Source organism: Triticum aestivum, chromosome 3B (genome assembly GCF_018294505.1).
Source record: "Triticum aestivum cultivar Chinese Spring chromosome 3B, IWGSC CS RefSeq v2.1, whole genome shotgun sequence".
NCBI classification, from domain to species: Eukaryota; Viridiplantae; Streptophyta; class Magnoliopsida; order Poales; family Poaceae; genus Triticum; species Triticum aestivum.
In genome coordinates, this window is record NC_057801.1 from 408,297,605 (window position 1) to 408,314,771 (window position 17,167).

Sequence of the window (17,167 nt, forward strand, 5' to 3'; positions counted from 1 at the left end):
GATCCGCACCAGAGTGGTATGGTAATCCTATTCAAGAAGTCATGTTACTTGACCATGGCGAACCTACGAACTATGAGGAAGCGATGATGAGCCCAGATTCCGCGAAATGGCTTGAGGCCATGAAATCTGAGATGGGATCCATGTATGAGAACAAAGTATGGACTTTGGTTGACTTGCTCGATGAACGGCAAGCCATCAAGAATAAATGGATTTTCAAGAAGAAGACTGACACTGATGGTAATGTAACTGTCTACAAAGCTCAACTTGTTGCAAAAGGTTTTCGACAAGTTCAAGGAGTTGACTACGATGAGACTTTCTCACCCGTAGCGATGCTTAAGTCTGTCCGAATCATGTTAGCAATTGCCGCATTTTATGATTATGAAATTTGGCAAATGGATGTCAAAACTGCATTCCTGAATGGATTTCTGGAAGAAGAGTTGTATATGATGCAACCGGAAGGTTTTGTCGATCCAAAAGGTGCTAACAAAGTGTGCAAGCTCCAACGTTCAATTTATGGACTGGTGCAAGCATCTCAGAGTTGGAATAAACGCTTTGATAATGTGATCAAAGCATATAGTTTTATACAGACTTTTGGAGAAGCTTGTATTTACAAGAAAGTGAGTGGGAGCTCTGTAGCATTTCTGATATTATATGTAGATGACATATTGTTAATTGGAAATGATATAGAATTTCTGGATAGCATAAAGGGATACTTGAATAAAAGTTTTTCAATGAAAGACCTCGGTGAAGCTGCTTACATATTAGGCATCATGATCTATAGAGATAGGTCAAGACGCTTAATTGGACTTTCACAAAGCACATACCTTGATAAAGTTTTGAAAAAGTTCAAAATGGATCAGGCAAAGAAAGGGTTCTTGCCTGTATTACAAGGTCTGAAGTTGAGTCAGACTCAATGCCCGACCACAGCAGAAGATAGAGAGAAAATGAAAGATGTTCCCTATGCTTCAGCCATAGGCTCTATCATGTATGCAATGCTGTGTACCAGACCTGACGTATGCTTAGCAATAAGCTTGGAAGGTAGGTACCAAAGTAATCCAGGAGTGGATCACTGGACAGTGGTCAAGAATATCCTGAAATACCTGAAAAGGACTAAGGATATGTTTCTCGTTTATGGAGGTGACAAAGAGCTAGTCGTAAATGGTTACGTCGATGCAAGCTTTGACACTGATCCGAACGATTCTAAATCGCAAACCGGATACATGTTTTTATTAAACAGTGGAGCTGTAAGTTGGTGCAGTTCTTCATGACTTATACAAAGTTCCTACAACTATGAGATTATGCAACTCCCGTTTATCGGAGGAACACTTTGTGTTCTACCAAACGTCACAACGTAACTGGGTGATTATAAAGGAGCTCTACAGGTGTCTCCAATGGTACATGTTGAGTTGGCGTATTTCGAGATTAGGTTTTGTCACTCCGATTGTCGGAGAGGTATCTCTGGGCCCTCTCGGTAATGCACATCACTATAAGCCTTGCAAGCAATGTGGCCAATGAGTTGGTTACGGGATGATGCATTACGTAACGAGTAAAGAGACTTGTCGGTAACGAGATTGAACTAGGTATTGGATATCGACGATCGAATCTCGGGCAAGTAACATACCGATGACAAAGGGAACAACGTATGTTGTTAGGCGGTTTGACCGATAAAGATCTTCGTAGAATATGTAGGAGCCAATATGAGCATCCAGGTTCCGCTATTGGTTATTGACCGGAAACAGTTCTAGGTCATGTCTACATAGCTCTCGAACCCGTAGGGTCCGCACACTTAACGTTACGATGATAGTTTTATTATGAGTTTATAAGTTTTGATGTACCGAAGGTTGTTCGGACTCCCGGATGTGATCACGGACATGACGAGGAGTCTCTAAATGGTCGAGACATAAAGATTGATATATTGGAAGCCTATATTTGGATATCGGAATCGTTCTGGGTGAAATCAGGATTTTACCGGAGTACTGGGGGGTTACCGGAACCCCCCGGGGGTTATTGGGCCTACATGGGCCCTAAGGGAGAAGAGGAGAGCCGGCCAGGGCAGGCCGCGCGCCCCCTCCCCCCCTAGTCCGAATATGACAAGGAAGGGGGGGCGCCTCCTTTCCTCTTTCCCCCTTCCCCCTTCCTTCTTCAACAAGGCAAGAGGGGGGAGTCCTACTCCTGGCGGGAGTAGGACTCCTCCAGGCGCACCCCTAGGGGCCGGCCACACCTCCCCCCTCCCTTCTTTATATACGGGGGCAGGGGGGCACCCCATGACACAGAAGTTGATCTTTGTGATCGTTCCTTAGCCGTGTGCGGTGCCCCCCTCCACCATATTCCACCTCGGTCATATCGTTGCGGTGCTTAGGCGAAACCCTGCGTCGGTAGAACATCATCATCGTCACCACATCGTCGTGCTGACGGAACTCATCCCCAACACCCTGCTGGATCGGAGTCTGGGGATCGTCATCAAGCTGAACGTGTGCTGAACTCGGAGGTGCCGTACGTTCGGTACTGGGATCGGTCGGATCGTCAAGACGTACGACTACATCAACTGCGTTGTTCTAACGCTTCCGCTTTTGGTCTATGAGGGTACGTGGACAACACTCTCCCCTCTCGTTGCTATGCATCACCATGATCCTTGCGTGTGCGTAGGAATTTTTTTTGAAATTACTACGTTACCCAACATCATCATGATCTCCATCGTCACCGGCTTGACACCTTGATCTCCATCGTAGCGTCGTGGTCGTCTCGCCAACTATTGCTTCTACAACTATCACTACCGCTTAGTGATAAAGTAAAGCAATTACATGGCGTTTGCATTTCATACAATAAAGCTACAACCATAAGGCTCCTGCCAGTTGCCGATAACTTCTACAAAACATAATCATCTCATACAACAACGTATATCACATCATGTCTCGACCATATCATATCACAAGCATGCCCTGCAAAAACAAGTTAGACGTCCTCTACTTTGTTGTTGCAAGTTTTACATGGCTACTACGGGCTTCTAGCAAGAACCGTTCTTACCCACGGCACAAAACCACAACGGTGATTTACCAAGTTTGCTGTTTTAACCTTCAACAAGGACCGACCGCAGTCAAATTCGATTCAACTAAAGTTGGAGAAACAGACACCCTCCAGCCACCTTTATGCAAAACTAGTTGTATGTCTGTCGATGGAACCGGTCTCATGAACATGGTCATGTAAGGTTGGTCCAGGCCGATTCATCCAACAATACCGTCGAATCAAATAAGACATTGGTGGTAAGTAGTATGATGATCACCACCCACAACTCTTTGTGTTGTACTCATGCATATCATCTACGCATAGGCCTGTCTTGGATGCCACTGTTGGGAAACATAGCATGCAATTTCAAAAAAAATTCCTACGCTCACGCAAGATCTATCTAGGAGATGCATAGAAACAAGAGGAGGAGAGTGTGTCTATGTACCCTTGTAGACCGAAAGCAGAAGCATTTGACAACGCGGTTGATATAGTCGAACTTCTTCTCGTTTCGACTGATCAAGCACCAAACGTACGACACCTCCGAGTTCTGCACACGTTCGGATCGATGACGTCCCTCGAACTCTTGATCTAGCAAAGTGTTGAGGAATTAGATGAGTTCCTCAACACGATGGTGTGGTGATGGTGATGGTGCAGTGACCCACGCAGGGCTTTGCCTAAGCACCGTGAGAATATGACCGAGGGTGTAATCTGTGGAGGGGGGCGCCGCACATGGCTAACAATCATTGGTGTGTGTTCTAAGCACCCCTCCCCACGTATATATAGGTGGGAGGGGGATAGAGGCAGCCTTGGGGCGCCCAAGTAGGAGGAATCCTACTTGGTCCCCTAGTCCAATCCCCCCCCCCCATTTCCTTTTACTAGAAGGGGGAAAAGGGAAGAGGGAATGAGGAAGGAAGGGGGGGGGGGCGAACCCCCTCTTCCTTCTCCTATTTGGCCTCCTACCATAAGGGTGGGCGCCACCCCTTGTGGGCTTGTGTGCTCCCCTCATATGGCCCATTTGGCTCATTTTTCCTCCAGGGGGGGGGGGGGGTTCCGGTAACCCCCCCGGTAGTCCGATAAATACCCAATACTACCCGGAACACTTCCGGTGTCTGAATACTATCATCCTATATATTAATCTTTACAAATCGACCATTTCGAGACTCCCCGTCATGTCAATGATCTCATCCGAGACTCCAAACAACATTCATTCACCAAATCACATAACTCATATAACACAAAATCATCATCAAACGTTAAGCGTGCGGACCCTACGGGTTCGAGAACTATATCCGTCGAACCAATAGCGGAACCTGGATGCTCATATTGGCTCCCACATATTCTACAAAGATCTTTATCGGTCGAACCATTATGACAACATACGTTATTCCCTTTGTCATTGGTATGTTACTTGCCCGAGATTTGATCGTCGGTATCTTCATACCTAGTTCAATCTCGTTACCGCCAAGTCTCTTTACTCGTTCTGTAATGCATCATCCGGCAACTAACTCATTAATCACTTTGCTTGCAAGGCTTCTTATGATGTGCATTACCGAGAGGGCCCAAAGATACCTCTCCGATACCCGGAGTGACAAATCGTAATCTCGATCTATGCCAACCCAACAAACACCTTCAGAGCCACCTGTAGAGCATCTTTATGATCACCCAGTTACGTTGTGATGTTTGATATCACATAAGGCATTCCTCCGGTATCCGGGAGTTGCATAATCTCATAGTCGAGGGAATATGTATTTGACATGAAGAAAGCAATAGAAATAAAACTTAACGATCAATATGCTATGCTAACGGATGGGTCTTGTCCATCACATCATTCTCCTAATGATATGATCCCATTCATCAAATGACAACACATGTCTATGGTTAGGAAACTTAACCATCTTTGATTAACAAGCTAGTCTAGTAGAGGCTTACTAGGGACACGGTGTTTTGTATATGTACCCACACATGTATCAAATTTCCGGTTAGTACAATTCTAGCATGAATAATAAACATTTAACATTAAATAAGGAAATATAAAATAACAACTTTATTATTGCCTCTAGGGCATATTTCCTTCAACTACTAGGCATGATATGAACCTATAATTGCAATTTCATGATATTCAATTAATTCAACAGTTTACTCATATGATATAAGTGAAGCACAAGAGTAAATGACAAACTACTCCAAAAAGATATAAGTAAAGATCAAGCGAGTAGTTAAGTAAATAGGTAGCTATGTGAGGACTCTCTCTCATTTAAATTTTTTCATATCTTAATTATTTTATTCAAACAACAAACAAAACACAATAAAATGACATTCCAAAAATAGCACACATCATGTGAAGAAGCAAAAACTTAGGCTCAACCGATACTAACCGATAATTGTTGATGAAGAAAGGTGGGATGCCTACCGAGGCATCCCCAAGCTAAGATGCTTGACACTTCTTGGAATATTATCTTGGGATACCATGGGAATCCCCGAGCGTAAGATTTTGTGTCTCCTTAATTCCTTTTATATCACGGTTTCCCTAAATCTTAAAAACTTCACCACACAAAACTCAACAAGAACTCGTGAGATAAGTTTGTATAAATCAATGCAAAACCTTATCATTCTCTACTGTAACAAATCGCAAAAATTATCATTAAACATTGCATACTAAATGCCTTTGCATATGTAATACTCCTATCCTCAAATAGAATTATTAAACAAGCAAAAATATGCAAACAATGCAAACATAACAACAATCTGTCTGAACAACCCTTGGGAGGCGTAGGATGAAGATGGTCTCTCTCAAGTGGATGACCTAAGGTTTATAAATCCGTGGGTGGCGTAGGATGAAGATGATCTCTCTCAAACAACCCTGCAATCAAATAACAAAGAGTCTCTTATGTCCCCAACACTCCCAATACAATGGTAAATTGTAAAGGTGCACTAGTTTTGTGAAGAGATGGTGATACAAGTGTAATATGGATAGTAGATATAGGTTTTTGTAAGATGAAAATATAAAAACAGCAAGGTAGCAAGTAACAAAACTGAGCAAAAATGGTATTGCAATGCTTAGAAACAAGGCCTAGGGTTCATACTTTCACTAGTGCAAAGTCTCTCAACAATGATAACATAATTAAATCATATGGCAATCCCTCAACGTGCAACAAAGAGTCACTCCAAAGTTCTTATCTAGAGAAGAACATAAGAAGAAATTGTTGTAGGGTACGAAACCACCTCAAAGCTATTCTTTCCGATCAATCTATTGAGCTATTCCTATAGGTGTCACAAACAGCCCTAGAGTTCGTACTAAAATAACACCATATGAAAACACATCAATCAACCCTAATGTCACCTAGATACTTTGATGTCACCACAAGTATCCGTGGGTCAATTATATGATATGCATCTGAAAGTGTAACTAATCCCCAGGTGTTTTTGGTAATTCATAACAACATATAGCTCATTGAACTAAAATCCATTCAAGTTAAATGTTTCAGAAAGTTCAATGTTTGGCATGGCATGGACTGGAGATGTGGACCTTTCAAAAAGCTAAGGACAAATATTGGCAAAGGCTCAAGACTCTTCATTTTCATTTTAGTGATCCATGATCACATTGAGTCCATAGGAAAGCCAATACTATTAAAAGGGGATGAGGTGTTGCTTAATGGTCTACTTGCTCAAAGTGCTTAGTGATATTGCTCCGAAACCCTCAACCACTTTCTCATTTCCACATATGTCCAAAACCCAAAGTCAAACTCGGCCCAACCGATTTGATCTATCCGGCGCCACTGAGTTCATTTGTCATAGCCATAGCCAGAAACCCTAATCAATTCGGTCTCACCGATACGGCTCTCGGTCTCACTGAGATGGCTTTGCAAACTCTCTGTTTCCCTTAACAACATTTCGGTCTAACCGAAATGAGCGATCGGTCCCACCGAGTTTGCATTGCAAACTCTCTATTTCCTTTTCATAACATTTCGGACCGAAATGAGCAATCGGTCCCACCGAGTTTGCTTGACTAAGTCTCTGTTTGCTTATTGCTGAAATCGGTCTCACCGAGTTCATGCGATCGGTCTCACCTAGATGAGGTTTTGCCCTAGCCCTCGCACATCGGTCCCACCGAGTTGATCTTATCGGTCCCACCAAGATTCCTAACGTCCACATTTTGAACTAAATCGACCTCACCGAGTTTCTCTATTAGGTATGACCAAGTTGGGCAAAAAGTGTGTAACGGTTAGATTTTGTGTGGAGGCTATATCTACCCCTCCACCCCCTTCTCCATTTGTGAGAGACCCATCAGAACGTGCCTACACTTCCACTACTCATTTTTTGAGAGAGAACCACCTACTCATGTGTTGAGACCAAGACATTCCAATCCAACACAAGAATCTTGATCTCTAGCCTTCCCCAAGTTGCTTTCCATTCAAATCATCTTTCCACCATAGCCAAATCTGTGAGAGAGAGTTGAGTGTTGGGGATACTATCATTTGAAGCACAAGATCAAGGAGTTCATCATCAACACACCATCTTTTACCTTTTGGAGAGTGGTGTCTCCTAGATTGGTTAGGTGTCACTTGGGAGCCTCCATCAAGATTGTGGAGTTGAACCAAGGAGTTTGGGGCAAGGAGATCGCCTGCTCGTGAAGATCTACCTGAGTGAGGCAAGTACTTCGTGGGCGATGGCCATGGTGGGATAGACAAGGTTGCTTCTTCGTGGACCCTTCATGGGTGGAGCCCTCCGTGGACACGCGCGACTATTACCCTTCATGGGTTAAAGTCTCCATCAACGTGGATGTACGATAGCACCACCTATCGGAACCACGTGAAAAATCTCCATGTCTACATTGCGTTTGCCTTCTCCAAACCCTTCCCTTTACCTTCATATGCAATGTTTTAATTTCCGCCGCCACACTCTTAGAATTGCATGTGTAGGTTGATTGCTTGACTTGTGCTAAGTTGCTAAAATCAGTCAAGACTTAAAATTGGGAAAAGGCTAGATTTTTATTTGGTCAAGTAGTCTAATGACCCCCCCTCTAGACCTACTTTCGATCCTACAAGTGGTAATAGAGCTTTGGTCTTCATTTGCCTTGATTTCCATAGCTTTTGGTGATCATAGCCTTGGTTTCACAACCTAGGAGAGTATGGCGTCTAGTGAGGGAAATTCCCACCGTAGAGGTCCTTACTTTGATGGTACTAATTTTGCTAGTTGGAAGCATAAGATGAAAATGTATATTCTTGGACATAACCTCGCTGTTTGGGCTATTGTTTGTATTGGTTTGCAAGGTGAATTCTTTGAATATGGAAGAGAACCAAATCATGAAGCAACTACGGAAGAATTGAAGATGTTGCAATACAATGCACAAGCTTGCAATATCCTCTTAAATGGATTGTGCCCCAAACAATTCAATAAAATCAGTGGTCTTGAGAATGCAAAGGAAATTTGGGATACTTTGGTTGGTATGTACGAAGGTACCGAGTCCGTCAAGGAATCCAAATTGGATGTGCTTCAAAGTAAACTTGACAAGTTCAAAATGAAGGATGGTGAAGGAGTCGCTGAAATGTACTCTAGGCTTGTTCTCATCACAAATGAGATTGCCGGCTTAGGAAGCAAAGAGATGACCGACAGATTCATCATCAATAAGATCATAAGAGCCTTGGATGGAAAATATGATACCATGTGCACCTTGATCCAAATGATGCCCAATTACAAAGATCTCAAGCCAACTGAAGTCATTGGAAGAATTGTTGCTCATGAGATGTCACTCAAGGATAAAGAAGAGCTTCACAACAAGTCTAATGGATCTTATAAAGCTTCATGTGATGCTCCTGCCACATCAAGCGAAAAACAAGCCTTCAATGAAGAATTGAGCTTAATGGTGAAGAACTTCAACAAGTTCTACAAGAGTAGAAGCAAAGAGAGAAGCTCCAAGTCAAGGTCCTACAATGAAAAAAGATCTTCTAGTCATGATCGCAATTGCTACAATTGTGGAAGACCCGAACACTAATCCAATGAGTGTACGACTCCCTACAAAAGAAAAGAAGACTCACCTAAAAGGAGAAGTATAAGAGATGAATCACCCCCAAGAGAGAGGAGTAGAGATGATCGGTATGAACAAAGACCCTCTCACATAAGCAAGGATTCAGAAAGTAAGGACAAGTCATCCAGGAGCTACACAGAATGAAGACATCAAGCTCATGTTGGTGAATGGCTATCAGGTTCCGACTCCGACAACCACTCCGAGAGAAGTTATCGCTTCGACTCCGAATATACTCAAGGTGAAGGTGTTGCTGGTCTTGCACTTGTGTCAACCAACTCCTACAACATGTTTGACTCACCAAATGAAGGAATTGGAAGATGATTCATGGCTAAAGGCCATAAGGTATCACACCCGGAGTATGTTGATTTCAATAGTGATGAAGATGATTTGCTAGGTGATGATGATTTGCTTGTTGACAACACTAGTGATGAAAACTATGATGAAATTGCTATTAATCATGCTAATCAATATGAAACAAATGACAATGATAAGAAGGAGATTGAGCGTCTAACTAAAGAAATAAACACTCTTAAGTTAGCTCATGAAACTATTTTAGAGGATCATCGAGAACTTTAAAAACTCATGAGAAGCTATGCTTTGAAAAGCTCAATTTAGAGCAAGAGCATGGGTTCTTAAAAGCAATCAATGATGATCTTCGGAAGAAAAGTCCTTCATTGCGAAGCGTTTACTCTTTTCTACTTACATGCCACAAGTAAAATCTAGAAATAAGAGTAATAAAGATTCTTCTTCTAGTAGTAACAATAATCATGTTATATCCAATATTGTTGCTTCTAGTAGTTCTCTTGATTCCACTAACGATTCTCTTAGACAAGTTACACTTGAGCAAGAAAATAGCTTATTGAAGGGAATTATAGAGAAAGGTGTTTACAAGAGCCTTGCCGGGAGTAAGCAATTTGGAAATTGTGCGCAAGCAAGGAAGGCACCGGAAGAATCAAGGTGTTGGTTTTGAACGAAAGTTAAATGCCAATGGAGTTGAGTGGGAAGAAGATCAATACCCCAAGACGAAGTTTGTTCCTCGACAAGAGAAGTATGACCCTACTTCCTTCAAGGGAATACACCTCAAGATGAGCTTCCACCACAAGACCACAAGCTAAAAGGCAAGGACAAGCTTCAAGAACTGCAACTAATCCCTGGGTGGTTTTGGTAATTCATAACAACATATAGCTCATTGAACTAATATCCATTCAAGTTAAATGTTTCAGAAAGTTCAATGTTTGGCATGGCATGGACTAGAGATGTGGACCCCTCAAAATGCTAAGGACAAAGATTGGCAAAGGCTCAAGACTCTTCATTTTCATCTTAGTGATCCAAGATCACATTGAGTCCATAAGAAAACCAATACTATTGAAAGGGGATGAGGTGTTGCTTAATGGTCTACTTGCTCAAAATTCTTAGTGATATTGCTCCAAAATCCTCAACCACTTTCTCATTTCCACATATGTCCAAAACCCAAAGTCAAACTTGGCCCCACCGATTTGATCTATCCGGCGCCACCGAGTTCATTTGTCATAGCCATAGCCAGAAACCCTAATCAATTCGGTCTCACCAATACGCCTCTCGGTCTCACCAAGATGGCTTTGCAAACTCTCTGTTTCCCTTTGTAACTTTTCGGTCTAACCAAAATGAGCGATCGGTCCCACTGAGTTCGCATTGCAAACACTCTGTTTCCATTTCATAACATTTAGGTCTAACCGAAATGAGCGCTCGGTCCCACCGAGTTTGCTTGACCAAGTCTCTATTTGCTTATTGCTGAAATTGGTCTCACCGAGTTCACGCGATCGTTCTCGCCGAGATGAGCTTTTGCCCTAGCCCTAGCACATCGATCCCACCGAGTTAATCTTATTGGTCCTACCGATATTCCTAAAGTTCACATTTTAACTTAATCGGTCTCACCGAGTTTCTCTATTCGGTCTGACCGAGTTGGGCAAAAAGTTTGTAACGGTTAGATTTTGTGTGGAGGCTATATATACCCCTCCACCACCTTCTCCTTTTGTGAGAGAGCCATCAGAACATGCCTACACTTCCACTACTCATTTTCTAAGAGAGAACCACCTACGAACGTGCCTACACTTCCATCACTCATTTTCTGAGAGAGAACCACCTACTCATGTGTTGATACCAAGACATTCCAATCCAACCACAAGAATCTTGATCTCTAGCCTTCCCCAAGTTGCTTTACACTCAAATCATCTTTCCACCATAGCCAAATATGTGTGAGAGAGTTGAGTGTTGGGGAGACTATTATTTGAAGCACAAGAGCAAGGAGTTCTTCATCAACACACAATCTATTACCTTTTGGAGAGTGGCGTCTCCTAGATTGGTTAGGTGTCACTTGGGAGCCTCCGTCAAGATTGTGGAGTTGAACCAAGGAGTTTGTAAGGGCAAGGAGATTGCCTACTTCGTGAAGATCTACCCGAGTGAGGCAAGTCCTTCGTGGGCAATGGCCATGGTGGGATAGACAAGGTTGCTTCTTCGTGTACCCTTCGTGGGTGGAGCCCTCTGTGGACACGCACAACCGTTACCCTTCGTGGGTTGAAGTCTCCATCAACGTGGATGTACGATAGCACCACCTATCGGAACCACACCAAAAATCTCCGTGTCTATATTGCGTTTGCCTTCTCCAAAACCTTCCCTTTACCTTCGTATGCAATGTTTTACTTTCTACTGCCACACTCTTAGAATTATGTGTAGGTTGATTGCTTGACTTGTGCTAAGTTGCTAAAATCTGCCAAGACATAAAATTGGGAAAAGGCTAGATTTTTATTTGGTCAAGTAGTCTAACCCCCCCCCCTCTAGACCTACTTTCGATCCTACAGCATCAAACAACTTTAGATTCATAATATTCAATCCAACACAAAGAACGTCAAAGCGTGCCCCAAGATTTCTACCGCAGAAACAAGGATGAAAGCATGCACCAACCCCTATGCATAGATTACCCCAATGTCACCTCGGGAATCCGCGGTTTGAGTGGCAAAACATAAATCAGGTGAATCATTATGATACCCCATTGTCACCACGGGTATTCATACGCAAGACATACATCAAGTGTTCTCAAATCCATAAAAGTATTCAATCCGATAATAACGAAATCACGAAGGTAAAAACTAATTCATCACAACAAGATAGAGAGGGGAAAACACCATATGATCCAATTATATTAACAAAGCTCGCGGTACATCAAGATCATTCCAAATCAAGAACACAAGAGAGAGAGAGAGAGAGAGAGAGAGAGAGAGATTAAACACATAGCTACTGGTACAAACCCTCAGCCCCGAGGGTGGACTAATCCCTCCTCATCATGGTGTCCACCGAGATGATGAAGATGGCCTCAGGTGATGATTTCCCCCTCCGGCAGGGTGCCGAAACAGGCTCTCGACTGAGTTTTCATGGGTACAGAGGCTTGTGGCGACGGAACTTCCGATCTAGGGTTATTTCTGGGATTTTCTATATTTATAGGATTTTTTGGCGTCGGTCTCACGTTAAGATGGCCTCCAAGGTGCCCACTACCCACCAGGGCGCGCCAAAGGGGGTGGCGCGCCCTAGTGCCTAGTGGCCACCTCGTTCCCCTTCTGGTCCGCCCACGAAGCTTCTAGTGCCTCTTTTGTTCCAAAAAATGTCAAAAAGTTTCGCTGCATTTGGAGAACTTCTTTTCCTTCACAAAAAACAAGACCACGACAGTTCTGCTGAAAAGAACGTCAGTTCGGGTTAGTTACATTTAAATCATACCAAAACCACATAGAATTGTTGTAAACATGGCATGAATACTTCATAACTTATAGATACGTTGGAGACATATCAGTGTTCAGAGCAATGCAAGGAGGCGTCGGTCTGACGGGGAGTCGGGAGGAGCACTTATGGCGAGTGATTGATGACCCACAAGTATAGGGGATCTATCATAGTCCTTTCATAAGTAAGAGTGTCGAACCCAACGAGGAGCAGAAGGAAATGACAAGGGGTTTTCAGTAAGGTATTCTCTGCAAGCACTGAAATTATCGGCAACAGATAGTTTTGTCATAAGGTAATTCGTAACGGGTAACAAGTAACAAGAGTAACTAAGGTGCAGCAAGGTAACCCAATCATTTTTATAGCAAAGGACAAGTTTGGACAAACTCTTATATAAAGTAAGGTGCTCCCGAGGACACATGGGAATTACTGTCAAGCTAGTATTCATCATGCTCATATGATTTGCGTTCGTTACTTTGATAATTTGATATGTGGGTGGACCAGTGCTTGGGTGTTGTCCTTACTTGGATAAGCCTCCCACTTATGATTAACCCCTCTCGCAAGCATCCCAAACTACGAAAGAAGAATTAAGGTAAACCTAACCATAGCATGAAACATATGGATCCAAATCAGCCCCTTATGAAGCAACACATAAACTATGGTTTAAGCTTCTGTCACTCTAGCAACCCATCATCTACTTATTACTTCCCAATGTCTTCCCCTAGGCCCAAATCATTGTGAAGTGTCATGTAGTCGACGTTCACATAACACCACTAGAGGAGAGACAACATACATCTCATCAAAACATCAAACGAATACCAAATTCACATGATTACTTATGACAAGACTTCTCTCATGTCCTCAGGAACAAACGTAATTACTCACAAAGCATATTCATGTTCATAATCGGAGGGGTATTGATAAGCATTAAAGATCTGAACATATGATCTTCCACCGAATAAACCAACTAGCATCAACTACAAGGAGTAATCAACACTACTAGCAACCCACAGGTACCAATCTGAGGTTTTGAGGCAAAGATCGGATAGAAGAGATGAACTAGGATTTGAGAGGAGATGGTGCTGGTGAATATGTTGATGGAGATCGACCCCCTCTCGATGAGAGTATTGATGGTGATGACGATGGCGGTGATTTCCCCCTCCCGGAGGGATGTTTCCTCGGCAAAACAGCTCCGCCAAAGCCCTAGATTGGTTCTGCCCAGGTTCCGCCTCGAGACGGCGGCGCTTCGTCCCGAAAGATTCTTTCTGATTTTTCCAGGGCTAAATACACCATAGAGCAGAAGATGGACGTCAGGGGCCTGCCATGGGGCCCACGAGGTAGGGGGCGCGCCCAGGGGGTAGGGCGCGCACTCCACCCTCGTGGATGACTGGTGTCCCCCCTCTGGTGCTTTTTCGCCCAATATTTTAATATATTCCAAAACTGATCTCCGTAAAGTTTTAGGACTTTCGGAGTTGTGAAGAATAGGTCTCCAATATTTGCTCCTTTTCCAGTCCAGAATTCCAACTGTCGGCATTCTCCCTCTTCATGTAAATCTTATAAAATAAGAGAGAAAAGGCAAAAGTGTTGTGATATAATGTGTAGTAACATCCCATAATGCAATAAATATTGATATAAAAGCATGATGCAAAATGGACGTATCAACTCCCCCAAGCTTAGACCTCGCTTGTCCTCAAGCGAAAGCTGATATCGAAAAATATGTCCACATGTTTAGAGATAGAGGTGTCGATAAAATAAAATACGGACACGAGGGCATCATGATCATCTCGTCATATGATTTCTTATACTAAAGTAACAATCTATTCACAATGTAAAGTATGAATCAGAAACTTCATTGAAAAACTAACAAACTATGATCTCAGTCATTGAAGAAATTACAATTTATCATAACATCGGAAAGAGTCAATATAAGAGCTTTTCAGCAAGTCCACATACTCAACTATCATCTAGTCTTTCACAATTGCTAACACTCATGCGATACTTATGGGTACAAAGTTTCAGTCAGTCACAGAGAAAGATAGGGGCTTATAGTTTTGCCTCCCAACCTTTTACCTCGAGGGTAATGTCAACAATAATACTTTATGAAAACCTACATGCAAGTGGATATATATATATATATATATATATATATATATATATATATATATATATATATATATCAGGATCTTTCCAACACATAGCGCTTGCCAAAGGATAAAGTGTAAAAAGGAAAGGTGAAGATCGCCATGACTCTTGTATGAAGGTAGAAGGTAAAAATAAAAGAGAGGCCCTTCACAGAGGGAAGCAGAGGTTGTCATGCGCTTTTATGGTTGGATGCACAAAATCTTAATGCAAAAGAACGTCACTTTATATTGCCACTTGTGATAGGGACCTTTATTATGCAGTCCGTCGCTTTTATTTCTTCCACATCACAAGCTCGTATAAAGCTTATTTTCTTCACACTAATAGATCATACATATTTAGAGAGCAATTTTTATTGCTTGCACCGATGACAACTTACTTGAAGAATCTTACTCAATCCATAGGTAGGTATGGTGGACTGGCAAAACTGGGTTTAGGGATGTTTGGAAGAACAAGTAGTATCTCTACTTGGTGCAAAGAATTTGGCTAGCATGAGGGGGAAAGGCAAGCTCAACATGTTGGATGATCCATGACAATATAACTTATTCAGATATAAGATAACATAACTCATTACGTTGTCTTCCTTGTCCAACATCAAATTTTTAGCATGTCATATTTTAATGAGTGCTCACAATCATAAAAGATGTCCAAGATAGTATATTTATATGTGAAAACTTCTCTTTCTTCATTACTTCTTATTAATTGCAACGATGACCAAAACTATGTTTGTCAACTCTTAGCAAATTTTATTCATCATACTCTTTATATGTGAAGTCATTACTCTCCATAAGATCAATATGATCTTTTTATTTCTTTTTGTTCTTTCTTTAATTCCCTCAAGATCATAGCAAGATGGCAAAAGCCCTCAACTCAGTACTACTCTTTATTATATAACTCACGGACTCGATTACATAGATAGAGATCAAAACAAAACTCAAAGCTAGATCATACTAAAACTTTATTCTACTAGATCAAGATAGAATGTGATGGTGATACGATACCGGGGCACCTCCCCCAATCTTGGCAGTTGCCAAGTGGAGTGCCCATACCCATGTATTTATGTCTCTTTCTTGGGAGGTGGTGATGATGGAGTTGTTGATGATGTAGGATTTTTGTCCATCTTCCAAGGCATAGGCTCACCATCATAGAAGGATGAACGAGTCTCCAGGATCCTCAAATCTGCAGCCAAACTCATCCTCTTGAATCTACATTCATACTCACAATTTTCGTTTTGCAGGTCATAGATCTGGGCCTGGAGGTGCTCGATTTTCTCGTGAAACTTGAAGATGGCCTCCCCGATGTTCTTGGCATCCAGCTTGTGGTTGTTGGTGAACTCCGCGATCATCATGTGATTGGTGTTGAGTCCGCGTTCTACCATCCCTTGGCACTTGAAAACTTGTTACTCCATTTCTTTGAGTCTTGTCTCCACACTTCCGGTCCTCTTCGGTCCCTCAACGTCGCGGATATGCAGCACCCCCTCATGCATCTTAATGGTTTGAGGGTGTTGCAGCACCTCTGCGAGGTAACGGTTGATGACCTTCTCGAAAAACTTGTCCTTGGGGGCGCTTGGAGATGTCATGGTGATCTAGATCTAGCAGAAAAACAGCTCGAAACAAAAATAGAGGATTTCGTCATGGTACGGTGGTCAAAGCCTTCGGGAGATTATATAATGAATTTTTATCGACCAAAAGAAGTACCGAGCAAGAAAACGGAGTCCGGAGGGCACACGAGGTGGCCACGAGGCAGGGGGTGCACCCAGGGGGTAGGGCACGCCCTCCACCCTCGTGGATGCCTCGTGTCTCTTTTGGACTACTTTTAATTTTCCTATTTTTTAAATATTCCAAAACAGGGAAAATTGCTATTTGAACAGTTTTGGAGTCGGTTTACTTATCGTAACACATACCTATTCTTTTCGGAGTCTAAAACATTCTAGAAAGTGTCCCTTATGTGCTCCTTTAGGGTTACGGTGTCAGTTACATTGGTTTCAACATTTATGGGATTACCTGAGATATAATGTTTGATTCTTTGACCGTTTACCACCTTCAGATTTGTGCCTTCGGCGTTGTTGATTTTGATGGCACTGGAGTGATAGACCTCCTCGATAATGTAAGGACCTTCCCATTTAGAGAGAAGTTTTCCTGCAAAAAATCTTAAACAAGAGTTGTATAGCAAAACATAATCACCTACATTAAACTCACACTTTTGTATCCTTTTGTCATGCCATCTTTTAACTTTTTCTTTAAACAACTTGGCATT